This window comes from Canis lupus, chromosome 3, assembly GCF_003254725.2.
Source record: "Canis lupus dingo isolate Sandy chromosome 3, ASM325472v2, whole genome shotgun sequence".
Taxonomy (NCBI): domain Eukaryota; kingdom Metazoa; phylum Chordata; class Mammalia; order Carnivora; family Canidae; genus Canis; species Canis lupus.
The window spans coordinates 85,478,585-85,492,908 of NC_064245.1; the positions used below are offsets into that span (position 1 = coordinate 85,478,585).

General features: G+C 48.2%; 1 protein-coding gene across 2 annotated transcripts in view; it reads left to right on the forward strand.

The window, feature by feature from the left end:
- The window catches only part of CCDC149 (coiled-coil domain containing 149), a 102,735-nt gene that overhangs the window by 13,505 nt on the left and 74,906 nt on the right, over positions 1 to 14,324 (forward strand). The window lies entirely within an intron of this gene.

Below are 14,324 nucleotides of genomic sequence, written 5' to 3' on the forward strand. Positions count from 1 at the left end.
CTGTATTAAGGTGCGTCGGAGCGTCACCCGTCTCTGCCTCTGCCCGGAGAGGAGAGAGGCCTGCTGCAAGGCTGTCTGCCCCCACGGCTGACTTCCATGCAAAGCAGCTGTGCAATCTCTTTGGTCCCTGTGGTCATCTTCTTGTCGTAAGAAATAATTAATAAAAACAGTGCCTCACATTGCATGTCTTCTGCTGATGCTTAAGAGGCTTAAACGCAGCCTCGGGCACTTGGCTAAAAATTGGGGTGCAGAAGCCAGCAGGATGTTGTCACCTTCCTCTCCATTCCTTTATCCTCGAAACCGCCTTGTCAGCTAGAAGGAGCAGGGCGGGGGGTGTCCTTTTATAAATGAAGAAATGGGAATTCAGAGTCCTTCTGGTGGTCACTCGGCAAGAAGTGAGCGTGTGAAGCCAGGCCTCTTAGCTTCAGGTCAGGTGTTTTCCCCCTGGAAGGCTCGGGTTCGTACCCTCCGCACTCTCACGCCAAGATCAAAGCCCAAGAACTGGAGCTGAGCTAGAGCCTTCTGGGCTCTGATCCCAGATCCCTGCCCAGGCTTCGGTAGAGGCTGGAAGTTGAGCAGAAGCGGTGTCAGGGACACCTGCAGATGTGAGTGTAACTGAAGGACGGTCAGGACGCCACCTCCGCGTGTAGGCTGAAGGCAGGTGCACCAGGTGGCCCCCGCCTGTCTGAACGGAGGCTCTGCACAAGTGTGCGAGTCTAACAGTGCCGAGGAGCCGTCCCCCCAAGCCCTGCCTCCTCGAGCCCATCACACGGAGTTCCTGGGGCAGCAGTGGGGGTCCGGCCCTTGCCAGCCTGAATCTGTGAGTGAAGAAGAAAGGGCAGGTGCAGGAGAAGAGTGAGAGGCTGAAGGTGTTACCTAGAGATACTCAAAGTTTGGGTCAGGATGGATTTAACTTTAAATATCTGAGCAGATTGACATGCTCCCCAAATTTAGAAAATATGGGTATGTTTAAAAGAAAATTTAATTCCGGTACCCAGAGCTGACTGCTGTTAATAATATACTAGATAATCTCTCAGAGATCTTTCCATGCCTGCCTGTCTGTCTTTCTTTCTGATTTTATTCATTTATTTTAGAGAGAGAAAGAGTTTGTGAGCAGGTTAGGGGGGCAGGTTCAGAGGGAAAAGGAGAGAGAGAATCTCAAGCAGACTCCACACTTAGCATGGAGCTCAACATGGGCTCCATCTCAGGACCCTGAGATCATGACCTGAGCCAAAACCAAGGGTCAAATGCTTAACTGACTGAGCCACCCAGGTGCCCTCCGTGCCTTTATTTCTAAAAATGAGTTTATATCATATGCCGCTTTATTTTTTTTTCCCATTTGCAATGAGGCTAACGCATGTAGAGTGAGTGCACGCAGTGAACGTTCAGTGCCTTTTTGCATGTGCACACACCTGTGTGACCACCACCCAGGTCAAGATCTAGAACAGTCCCAGCTCCCCGGAAGACACTGAATACCCTTTCCAGTCAGCTCAACCCCCGCCCCACCCCCATAACCATTATTTTGAATCCTCACTGGATGCTGTTTTAATAACTTGTTCTTTTTCCTATTCAGCAATAAGTAGTGACTAGTTTCCATGTCACTAACTCATCAGCGTCACCCACATCAGTCTCTATGGCAGCATGTGATTCCACGGTATTGACAAACCATACATTTGCTGTCTTACTGCATTATTTCCCACTATCAGAATGCCCAGGTGTCTGACATCAGGGTTTTCTCAAGCTCCAGAAGAGGCTGCAGTGACTTTAAGATTTTCCTGTGGTATTTTGCAATGGCTGGTTTATGCCTTCCTGGCTCAGTTAGGTTCTTTGGATACATGTGAGTTATGCTGAATGGCCTAATCACCTCCCCACCCCCCGTGCATTGGCAGGGGCATCTCGCATCCTACCATGTGGTGTATAAACATCTGTACAGGAGAGCAAATTCTAGGGTGTCTGTTCATCCCATCCTTCAACTTCATCTTAAAAATTCATTTTTAGAAAAGGAGAGGAGGACACGTGGGTGGCTCGGTTAAGTGTCTGCCTTCAGCTCAGGTCATGATCCTGGGGTCCTCGGATGGAGCCCTGTGTCGGGCCCCCTGCTCAGCAGGGAGTCTGCTTGTCCCTCTCCCTCTGGCTCCCCCTGCTCGTGTGTGCATACACGCTCTCTCTCTCTCTAAAATAAATAAATAAAATCTTTAAAAATAAATAAAAATAAAAGAGGAGAGGAATTCATTGGGCAATTTAAACACCTGGATTTGGAAAGAGGTTCTTTTAAGATTATAGGATTGCTTGGTGAGCAAGGAAAACAGCTGTTTCAATTACTAGGAACATTCACAAGGATTCATGGAAAGAACTCTATGCTTCCCCCAGAACCGGTCTCCTACCCAGCGCTGAACAGTTCAGTTTTGATCATGCAGGCATTAACCACATACATCTGGGGACCTTCCTTGCTTTCTCACCCTCTCTCGGTACTGAGCTTTCAAGGATTTTACTACCATTATTACTATGATTGCGGCACTGCCGTGATTGCTACGACTCTCCCAGTATCATCAGTATTAGTAACAGCGGTAAAGTTGTTGTTTCCATTTATTAAGCCCTTGTCACATGCCGGGCAGATAAGGTTTGGTTCAGGCACGTTGTGGAAGGAAAAAGGAAACAGCTGTTGGGCACTGTTTAATGTGCCGACGCTTTCTGTACGCGTTTCATTAATTCCTCACAACAGCCTTGAGAGCCAACTGGAGTTACCACCATTTCAGTCGCTGTGACCAGTATGGCTAAGAGTTGATAAGTAAAGACAAGAGAATATGCTGGTAATGCAAGAGCTGGGATCTGAACCCCCAGGTTCTTCTGACTCCAAAGTCAGTGTCCCCCCCCACTCCCCGCCACCGCCATAGCCTCACCAGATGAATGAGTGAGTGAGCGACCAAACAGACCTGCCATGGTGTCGTGCTCATGTTCAGGAGGCATGTATTTTGAATTATCAAGCCGAAGGGGAAGTATTCTCTCACTTAAATTCTATTGAAACCTCGGAATAGCACTTGTGTGCTTTCATGTCGTGGATATCCAATGACACCTGCCAGTGGTGACACAGGGCTCTGTTATGAATCCAGTTACATATCTTACATTAAAAGGTACCAAATTTCCTCAATATCAGTTGTTTAGGCATGTTGGCATATAATTTAGGATTAATACCAGAAACAGCGGTGGTTTAGATAAGATAGAGTTCTCTGTATTTCTCCCTCGAGTACAGTGAATTTAGAGGAAGACAGTTTAGGGCTGATATGTTGGCTTAGTTTGTCAGGGACCTAGGCATCGCTTGTTTCTCTCATCCACTATTCCAAGAGTGGAGCTTTCCATTTTGGGATCAATATTTTGCAGGAGGAAGAAGACATGAAGAAGAGTGTGCTCCTTCCTTTAAGGAAATTTCCCAGAAGTCTCCCAGGACACTTCTGCTTCCATCTTCTTGGCCAACATTTTTATGTGGATGTCGGAGATCATAGTAATACCCACCTCATAGGACCTCATTGTGAGGACCAAATGAGCTAATGCATGTGAAGCGCCCAGAGCCGTCCCTGGCATCCAATAAGTGGTGGAGGAAGGTCTGCCATCAATGTTTTGTCTGATGCCTCCATGGTCATGTCTGGGAACTAGACCCCTCAGGCTTGGTAGGTCTTTCCCAAAGACTTGATCTAACTACTTCGGTCTCTGTGCCCTCCCACACAGTATGGCCAGCAACAGTCCTAATGATAGCCATGAACATGATGCTGGAGGGTGATGATGTTGATAATGATGATGACGATGGTGATGATGATAAAGATAACATCTCAGTAAATGCAGTATGCCAGTTACTGGACTAAATACCTTGTTCCATTATGTCTTTTAACCTCACAAACCCTATGAACTAGGTACTATCATCGTCCCCATTTTATAAATAAGGTGTCTTTGGCTCAGCAAGAGATGGATTAACTTGCTGGAGGTCATTCAGCTAGAACTGGTAGGGCAGAGAGATGGAATCCAGGAAAATCTGACCCCCGCACCCTGCACCTCCCCCAAGACCTGGGTCTTACTCAGGATGTCCACTGTCATCCATATCCTTTTAGATGTCTCTGCCTCGGAAATTTCACCTCTTTTCAGAATGGTCAGCCTGGCCATGTATTTAGTCAGTCCCTTTGACACTGTTGTCTGTAGTGATCCTGATTATCATTGAATTTCCTTACTGAAAGAGAAATGCCCAAGCATGTCTTCCCCAAAGGAATTCTTTTTAAGTGTCAGGTCTTATGTCTCTACTTGCTGAAGAATAAACTGGAACAACCCGTTTTATTGTCATTTTAATGCTCTTCTGATGAACCATGATGGTGGTGGACAAATGGAAACAAGGGAAACACTAAAATTATGCCAGTATTGGCTGGTGGCTCATTGGTGATGTGGAGCCAGTGAGGATTTGTCATCCTCCCTGAATGCCATGATAAATTCAGGTCACCCACAGGAGCCCTGTGCTAGCACAATTGATCCATTTGCACCATTACCAGCCAGAGACCTGGGCAGAGCCCTCACCTTAAGAAATCTTTACAGTTTAGTCTGTCCCCTGAAAACTCCTGTGATTTGAGTCACCAGGATTGCACATCTAACCTATGTTCTGGACTGAATCTCTACCTAACTTGCCGCTGTGGGGCTGAGTTCTGAACTAGCAGTTCTTGTTGAAGGAAATTTCTCACTAATCAGTGCTGGCTGGAGGTGGTGGGAAGAATCTGATAACAACTGCAGGAGCAAATTAGCAGTGCTCAGAAGACTATGAGCTAAGTGTAGAGAGAGGGCAAATCCAGCTCCCAGCCACAAGCTTCATCTGGGGACACCTTCATCCTGTAGGCAGAAATGGGGGCCAAGTGGCCCTTTAATGATGACTCTGTGGTTGTCGCACAGAGAATCCCTGGGGGAGCTATGATGATCACGATTGGTTGGCATCTTAGAGGCAGATGGTGGTAAGAGCCCTGTTTACTTGGAGAATTAAAATGGTGATGGATTTGCATGTCTGATTTCAAGATCTCCAGTCTGCAGATGACTGCCTTTTGGGGGCAGACGGGGATGGAACACCTCCTTGCTTTGGAGTATCTGCACCTGACTCAAGGATCCCAGAGATGGGAGCCAGGGAATGTTCCGACAAATGCTCCATCTTGAGTCACATCTTCATCTGGAGCACTCTGACCCTCTTATGGAACATTCATCCCAGCAGGGAGATGACATTTTTCAAAAAGGCAAGTTCTGACAAAGTTAGGAATAAAGATGGTTTTCTCTCTTTGAAAAGGATAGGTGCAGTTCTTTGGATTATTGTGATTATTAATAAGATTGGTGCCTTTAGGATTTATTGAGTGCTTTTTACATTTTTTAAAAAATATATTTTATTTACTTTTAGAGAAAGGGATCATGTGAGAAGTGGTTTGGGGAGGGACTGAGGCAGAAGGAAAGGGAGAGAATCTGAAGCAAGCTCCACACGCAGCGTGGAGCCCAACGCGGGCCTCAATCTCCCAACCCTGAGATCATGACCTGAGCTGAAATAGGAGTTGGATGCCACCCAGACACCCCTCAAGTGCTTTTTTTAAAAATAATAAATTAATTTTTAATTGTGTTCAATTTGCCAACATACAGAATAACACCCAGTGCACATCCCGTCAAGTGCCCCCCTCAGTGCCTTTTAATTAAAAAAATCTTTTTTGAAGTGTCTGTTCAAAAAACTTTTTATTTTTATTTTTTTAATTTGAATTCAATTTGCCAACATTTAGTATAACACCCAGTGCTTATCACATCACATGCCCTCCTAATGCCCCTCACCCAGTTACCCCATCCCCCCATCCTCCTCCCCTCCAGCAACCCTCAGTTTGTTTCCCAGATTTCAAAATCTCTCATGGTTTGTCTCCCCCTCTGATTTTTTCCATTCAGTTTCCTCTCCTTCCCTTATGGTCCCTTGCACTATTTCTTATATTCCACCCATGAATTGTCTTATAGAATCTGTAGGATTCTTCTGCCTGTCTCTCTGCCTCTCTTTCTCTGTGTCCCTCATGAATAAATAAATTTAAAAATCTTAAAAAAAAAAATCCCATCATTGCCACTTACAAGTTGCGTGACTTAAAAAAAAAATCTAGAGCTTCAGCTTCTTCATCTGTGGAAAGGGATAATGTCTACATTTTGGGTTGTGATAAGGATTAATGATTTATATATGCAAAACACTGAATCCCCTTTGGGCACAGAGACGACCCCTAAGATGATGGTCATTCACACAGCATTTATGAAAAGGGAAAGTGATGAACAGAAGAGGGTGAGTGGCTTCTCATGGCCAGTCATAGGTGATGGCTGTGAGAGCCAAGTCATTTCACTCTTAATCCCAGGTGCCATGTTGTATCTATCAATGGCCCTTTGCCTCCATGCCTCCCAAAGTCCCTTAGTTAAAGGATAGTCCTGGAATCAGCTGTAGTCCTGCAAATGCCATCCCTTGAGCCTCGTCTATAAAGCAGAGGCACTGCTAGAGGTCCCCTCTGCCTCACAGTGTTTGGGGGCAGATCTGAGAAGTTAGGAACGGTTGGATGTACAGTGGCTGCTGTGGCTCATCAGTGGTAGGGGTTTTAGGGTTTGGTTTTTTTACAATTTCTTTTTGAGACCAGGGGAAGATGAGCCACAGCAATTTTATAGCTTTTAAAGATAGTTTGACCAAAATGTTGTCCATGCTTTGCTGGCTTTTTATTGCTACTTGGCCCACAAGAAAAGCTTTCTGCGACCGAATTGAATTATTATCCTATAACGAAGTGACGAGCGAATCTGTCATCACATTCCACATGTGACTGTTGTGTGTTATAATATGTCATTGCATGAACGCTGGATCTCTGAAACGAACCAGAATTGCACACAGCCTGCCGTCAGCACCTTGGCCAGAGGCAAGTTCCCATCAGCCCAGCAGTGGGGAGGGTGCAAGCTCCCTCTAGGTGAGCAATGATTTTAAAAAATATATGCTATCTTCAGCAAATGAAGAGGGCTTTCCTGGCCCATGTATGGCCAACTAGAAGGAAAGCCAGTCTTTTCTCCTTGCATTTCCTCCTCATCTTTGTAGGCCTGCGAAGAAAAGGGGGCACGCCCAGACAGTAGAGACCGAGAAGACGGGGAGAGGGAGGAAGGGAGAAATAATAGGAGCGAAGCATTGAAATAGATATCCAGGCAAGCCTTCGCCATTCCTCACTTCGGTTAACCAAGACTGTCAGTGAATCTCACATACCTCCCAGCTACTTGAGTTCACATTATAAACTCTTCCAATTACCTGAAATCTCACTTAACTTAAATTTCAGCACATCCCCTGGGGCCCTCAAATAATCAAAGTTTGCCTGTCGAAAGTAATCCTGAAGTAGGGAAACTGCCGTGGTGACTCTGAGAAAGATCATAAAAAAAAAAAAGCCCTCTCAGAGAATGGCATGAGAATCATTAAGTCACCAACCCGAAATTGCTGAAATGTTATCTAAAAATTACAGAGGCGAACACAGATTTAGAACAGGGCTGTGGACACGCTCAGGAGCCGTACAGTTGGAAAGTGGGGTACAGTCGTGGCCAGCAAAGGCCGGTCCCCCAGGCGTTGGGGAGTCAGTGCAGCGCGGCTGGGATGCCTGTGGCTTGCAGGACCTCAGCGACGGGACCATCCGTGTGGGCCGGCCTCACTTAGCATCTTACTCCATATGGGCCCCCCCTTGGCCCGGCACAGTTTCGTGTGTCTCCAAGCCGCCGACGCAGAGAATGAAGGTGGTAAAGGAAGTCTGTGCCCTTGGGATGTGGGGAAGTGCTTGTCCTAAGCAATAAAAATGAGGTGAAAATGCAAAGGCCATTTTGCTGATTCTGTAGGAGCTGTCTTGTGCCCTCCCCATACATGGCAAGGTTTTGCAAGCAGACTTCTGTTTGTAAAGGATGCTACAATGGAATTTAGAGATTTAGGCTTAACGTTGAGTTATAACTGATTAGCTTACTAGAAGAGGTATTACAAATATGCAAATAAGCATATATACATATATGTATTTCTATGTTATGTACATTTATATATTTCAGCTTAGTGGGAACCAAAATTCACTTAGTTCTCAAATATTTATTGGGCACTCACTCTTGGTGAGGAGCTTGGCCCTGGGATGCAAAGGTGAACGAGTTGGACCCTGGCTGCAGGGAGGCGTCGGTCTGTGGGGAGGCAGACAGGTGGGCGGGTGGCTGTGATGCCCTAGTGAAGGTGTACCCAGCATGTCACGTGGCTCTCAGGAGCCAGGGAGAGTCAGGTGGATTGCAGCCAGACAGCGAAGAGCTCTTGATTGTCAATCTCCTTAACGGAGATATTTTTAAAGATGACTGAGTGGCAGGACCTGGTTTATGGTTTTCAAAGGGATTGGTGGGTGGACTAGACAGGTAGGGAGATGAGACTGTCATTGATGGTCCCCGCCAGACATCACTGGGCAGGGCAAAGTGGGGGTTCCAGGAATGGGGGGAGTGGTTTGTCTGAAGCTTAGGCTACTTATTTTTTATTTTTTTTAAAGTTTTTATTTTTTTTAATTTTATTAATGAGAGATAGAGATAGAGAGAGAGAGAGAGAGAGGCAGAGACACAGGCAGAAGGAGAAGCAAGCTCCATGCAGGGAGCCTGACATGGGACTCGATCCTGGGTCTCCAGGATCAGGCCCTGGGCCGAAGGCAGGTGCTCAACTGCTGAGCCACTGGGGCTGCCCGCTACTTATTTTTTAAAGATTATTTATTTATTAAGAGACAGAGAGAGTGTGAGCAGGGGGAGGGTCAAAGGCAGAGGGAGACAAGAGACTCCCCACTGAGCAGGAAGCCTGATGGGGGCTCGATCCTGGGACCCTGAGCTCAAGACCTGAGCCCAAGGCAGACGTTTAACCGGCTGAGCCACCCAGGCGGCCCTGAAATTGAAGTTCTGTCCGTTGTTGACTACTGTTTACCTGAAGCTGCAAATTGGATGAAGAAGGAGGGATTCCTGGACGGAGGCTGGAAGACAGGGTAGGAAGAGGACCGTGGCGGAGTAAGAGGGGAGCAGGGGAAGAAATGCCCCTGAGAAAAGAACAAATCTGCAATTGAGAAGTTACTCAATTATTCCTGAACGTGAGCCCTTCAGCCACACGTATTTATCATCACTCCGCGAAGCCTCTGGGGCTTAGCAGGTAGGTTCCTGCAGCAGCTTGTGAGGAAACTCGCCTGGTCCCATCAGCGAGAGTCGCCAAGGAGCACGAGTCACCGTTGGAGGCAGAGGAGAGGTCCCCTCCCCGACATCCCGCACCTTCATCTCTCTCAGCGCTTATCTGGTTGTAAAGCCATCTAACTAGCAATGTAGTCTGTCAGATAGACACTTAATTATTATGATCTTCCTTGTAGCGAATTATGATGTGCTTTATTGCAGATAACAGTAAACGGGTAGATAAAAGGCGCTCGGTGGTGAAAACTGCGGGCCTGGGTTCTTTTTTTTTTTTTTTTTTTAAATTTTTATTTATTTATGATAGTCACAGAGAGAGAGAGAGAGAGAGAGAGAGAGAGAGAGAGAGGCAGACACAGGCAGAGGGAGAAGCAGGCTCCATGCACCGGGAGCCCGACGTGGGATTCGATCCCAGGTCTCCAGGATCGCGCCCTGGGCCAAAGGCAGGCGCCAAACCGCTGCGCCACCCAGGGATCCCCGGGCCTGGGTTCTTAAGATGATAAGCACAAGGCTGCCTTCATGGTGTTTGCGTGTGGGCATGAGTTAACATCGGGATGGCTTGTGAGTTGTGCCTTAAAAATATAATTGAAATGCAGCTCGAAAGAAATCTATCTTTGAGAGGATAATAAAAGTATTTCATGGTACCTAGTATACCTGCCGAAAAGTGGGCATATTTTACTAAGTTTATTCCGTTCACGTGTCACCGATTACCCGGTCCAGTTGTTTCTTCTGGGGGGTTTGCTTCTTTTCCCCCTTCCTCCCATCGGTAGTTGTAGACCTCGCCGCAGCCTGTAAGCCTCACCTCTGCATATGTGTCTCTGGGTATGATGAATAGAGTCTCTGAGGTTAATTAAAATAAAAGGAATTCTTATTAAATGCCCGCTGTTTCCTCTTCCACCCGTATCCATAAGCCCCCAGAAGGGGGGATCTTAGCAGAGTTGAGGAGTAAGCTCAGCACGATGGATCTACCCGGTGAGTGTGGCGAACATTCATTGTTTTCTCACTTCCAGCCACACCCCGCTTTGGAGGGTGTTCCCCTGGATGTAATCCGCGGGGGGAGCCCAGGACTGCAGCCTGGGTGCCCGTGCTGCCCGGGCCGCGGGGGGCTGGCACAGGCTCTGCCATAGGCCGGCTGGGGGCCCTTGGGCAGAGCCGTAGAGAGGCTGAAGCGTGACGGAGTTGGGCCCACCCAGATCGCGGGCCTCTGGCCTGCTCTTTCCTGCTCCTCGTCCTGCCTCCTGGCTCCACGGTCGCCCAGCCGCCGCCTTGTTTGTGAGTCCTCTGTCCTCCGGCCCGCTCTGTGGGTGCCAGTGGCCTTCCCACACGTCCTCCGTCACAGGGTCGTGACCGTGGCTTACAGCCGGAGGGCCCCGGCCGAGAAGTGAACGTCTGGCTCTGCTCCTCAGCACTCAGCAGGGGAGGGGACCTGACCCCGTTGGGCTTCAGCGTCCTCGCCTCCAACCTGGGGCTAATCGTACGACTTCTTCGCGGGCGGCCGTGGGTTGAATGTGATGTTTCCAGTCGGGCGTTTCGGACAACCCGGAGCACAGCAGTGTCCGCTGAGTAGTGGCCGCCCGCTTACTATCGTAATTAAATAGAGGTCTACTTCTCCTTATTATTAGCTCCTCGCAGCGCCTGGCCCATAGCAGACATTGGGGGGAAATACGACTTTGTTTCCTCCTTCCTCTTTACCGGAAACAACCCCAAACTCTCCTTTCTCGTGGGTAGGGAGGAGAGCACGCGTCCCGTGGGCCCTGTACCACCCTTGGCCAGGCGGAAGTACACCTAGGCTGGGGGGCAGACATGGGAGCACGAGAACCGGGTGCCTACCCCTCGACCCCACCCACTGTGACCCGAAAGTGGGGCGTTTTCCTGTGGTTTGTCCTGCTGGGCTCAGGCCTTTGACAAGCGGTTGGGCCGCCGCGCGACCCACTCGGCCGCTGGCAGGATTCTGACACCAGCTGCCGTGGCGGAGGTGGGACCCCTGCCCGCCTCCGGTTGCCTGGGTAGCAGCGCACCTCACAGACTCGCGTTACCCAGGGCGATAACAGGACCGTATTAGGGATCAGCCCAGGCTGTGTGTTCTTTGCAGGCTTGACCAGGTCAAACTGCGAGATGCCCAGGTGCGTCTGCAAAGCCGGCCCTGGTCCCCACGGCCTGCCCCGTGAGCTTGGCAACCCATTTTACCCAGGCTGTGTAGACAAAGATAACTTACGCCCCGTGATGCCAGGACAAAATTGTCTTCCTCAAAGGATTCTTGATGTCACCCCCCTGTTGAGAGCCCCTCAGGGCTCCTGCTTGCCGGGAGAATAGAACCTGAGCTCCCAGCACCACTTCCAGGCCCCTTCTGACCTCGCCGCCCACCTGTCGCTCCTTCCAGCTCTATCCGATGTAGGTTTCATACCCCCCCCCCCAAGAGAGCCCGGCGTGTCATTCTCTGTCCCGACAGCACATCTTGCCGTGTCTCACCTTTGTGCTTCACCGTGGCTGTGTCCCTGCCGGGAATAGTGTTTTCCCATCACCATTACCTGTCACAACACCATCTATTCCCAAACGCCACGTACCCCCCACCCATCCTCGGGGATCCATTTTAAATAATGTTCATATCTTCCTCCCACGCTTTGAGCTGTGATCCTCTACTTGCGATTAAAACTAGTAGAAGAGCAACACACATGCAGCACTCACTATTTTAAATGTTTTATACGTACTAGTTGTTTTAATTCTCATATTAGCCCTATGAAGGCACTATCATTATACCCATTCAACAAGTGGAGAAACTGAGGCACAGAGCAGCTAAGTAACTGATCACAGACCAAGCGAGTGGTCAAGCCAAGATCCAAACGTAGGAATCCCAATTCCTTCTGGCTGGAGATAAAGAGGCTGATCAGATCCTGCAGTTTGATCTGATATGTCAACCATTAACTTATTATTGTTTTTTAATTTAAATTCAATGAGCCGACATATAGTTCATCATTACTTTCAGGTGTCGTGTTCGACCATTGCTTTAAACTGTCTTTCCCTGGGTTTCTGGGAGCTTCATTTGTATCCCTTTACAGCACTGAGCATACTATGGTTAGTAACGATTAGTGAATGATGACCAGGCTACATATTATTGTCTATTATTATCTCTTTTATGATATTAATAATTTTTATCACCATAAAAAAGTACCAGGCACCAGTCCTAAGTTTATAGGCATTTATGTCTTGCCGGGAATGTGCACCTTGATTAGGTGTGTGGAGAGAGATGCACTGGGCTGAGAGGAACCCTCAGCTCGGGTTTTGGCTCTGGGCCCTACTAGTCAGCCCTGGGTAAGCCAGTGGGCCATGCTCAGTCCCAGCTTCCTCATCTGTGCAGGTAGGGGCCTGGCTTAGAGGATTCCTGAGGTCTCTACTAGCCGTGAGTTTGAGAGTCTGTAAAAAAGGGGACAACACCACGTGTGTCACAGGGTGTCGAGGTAAGATAATGGATGACGTTTTCCTCATTCATTGTCTGTACGTATTGAGCCCCAACTACATAGTGTGCATGATTCTTATTGTGTAGCATATGGAATGAAGAAGCAAAGCCCTTGTGGCCGTGGAGAGAGAGAGAGAGAGAGAGAGAGAGAGAGAGAGAAAGAGAAAGGTTGAAAATAAACCAATAGTTATATAACTCAAGGTCAAGTAATAAGTGCAATGAAGGAAATAACAGTATAAGAGGATTGAGAGTCTGGGTGGTGACAGACAGGGACGAGCTTCCTGAGAAGGAGACATTACAACAGGGAATGAGCCATGCAATCCAAGCAGAGGAAACAGCAGTGTAAAGGCCCTGAGGTTACAAAGGGCTTCATGTGGTCATAGACCAAGCAGCCTCTCTAGTGTTCAGATGGAGGCACCCAGGTAGAGATGAGAGGGAACGCAGATGAGAGTGGGAGCTGATGATACCAATATGGGTGAAATCAGCACAGAAATGACAGGAAAACCATTGGAATGGATGAGATGCCTTGGTTGGGGTTGGGGAGTGGATTTGAGTTAGCCAAGAGAAGAGCGCCCAGGGCCTGAATCACAGCTTACATAACCGTGTGCAAGTGTCCTTTGAAAAACGAAGTGACTTGTGCTCATGATTCAGCTGGTGAAGGGCCCAGTGTGGTCATCAGCACACGGCCGGCCGGAATTCTCAGGATGGAGTTGGCTGATGGCTGAGCAGATGGCTAGGTGGCCCCTTGCGCCTCAGCCCTTCCCCACGATACGATTGAAAAGGCCCCAGGAGAGCTGCCTGTCTTCCAAGCAGGGCCTCAACATACTATGACTCAAAATGTGCCACTCTCAGAATACAATGATCTCTGCAAGTGTCTTGTTAAAAATGTGGTGAGACCCAAAAGAACTGATATGTGGACCTCCTAATACTGTAGGTGGCACCATAGAGGATACTAACAAGAGCCTGGAATTTGTGGTGAAAAGTCCTGGTATGAGGGGCGCCTGGGGGGCTCAGTCTGTTAAACGTCTGCCTTTAGCTCAGGTCATGATCCCGGGGTCCTGGGATCGGGCCCTACGCCTCGCTCCCTGCTCAGCTGGGAGTCTGCTTCTCCCTCTCTCTCTGCTCATACTCACTCCTCCTCCTCCTCTCTTCTTTCTCTCTCAAATAAATAAAATCTTAAAAAAAAAAAAAAAAAAAAAAAGTCCCGGTCCGGGAAAGACAATCTCAGCTACTTTGTCAAATGAGAGAAAACAGTTCACGTCGCACTTGTCATACGATGCAGACCATCAAACGAGGGAGTGTCTGTGAAAGTGTTTTGTTCTCTTGAAATGCTAGAATAATAATACCTTTAATTTTGAAAAAGTGTACAAAGTCAAATTCTAGCATAGCACCTTCCATTTCAAGCTCAATGAGGTGGGCAGGGAAGGGATCAATTATAATCAGGGCTGGGCCTCCATCCCAAGGCACTAATGATCTCCGTTACAGAATAGTCTTTATTTGGGTGTCATTGTGCCCACTCATCTCTCAAAACTCATTAAGCACCGTCTCCTCCATGTAGTCTTCCTCCCCACCACCCCCTTCCCACCCTCACCCTTCTCAGTGACCTTCGTTAGATATTTGTCCAGTGAATGAGTAAACGTGCAGAGTGCCTTACTAC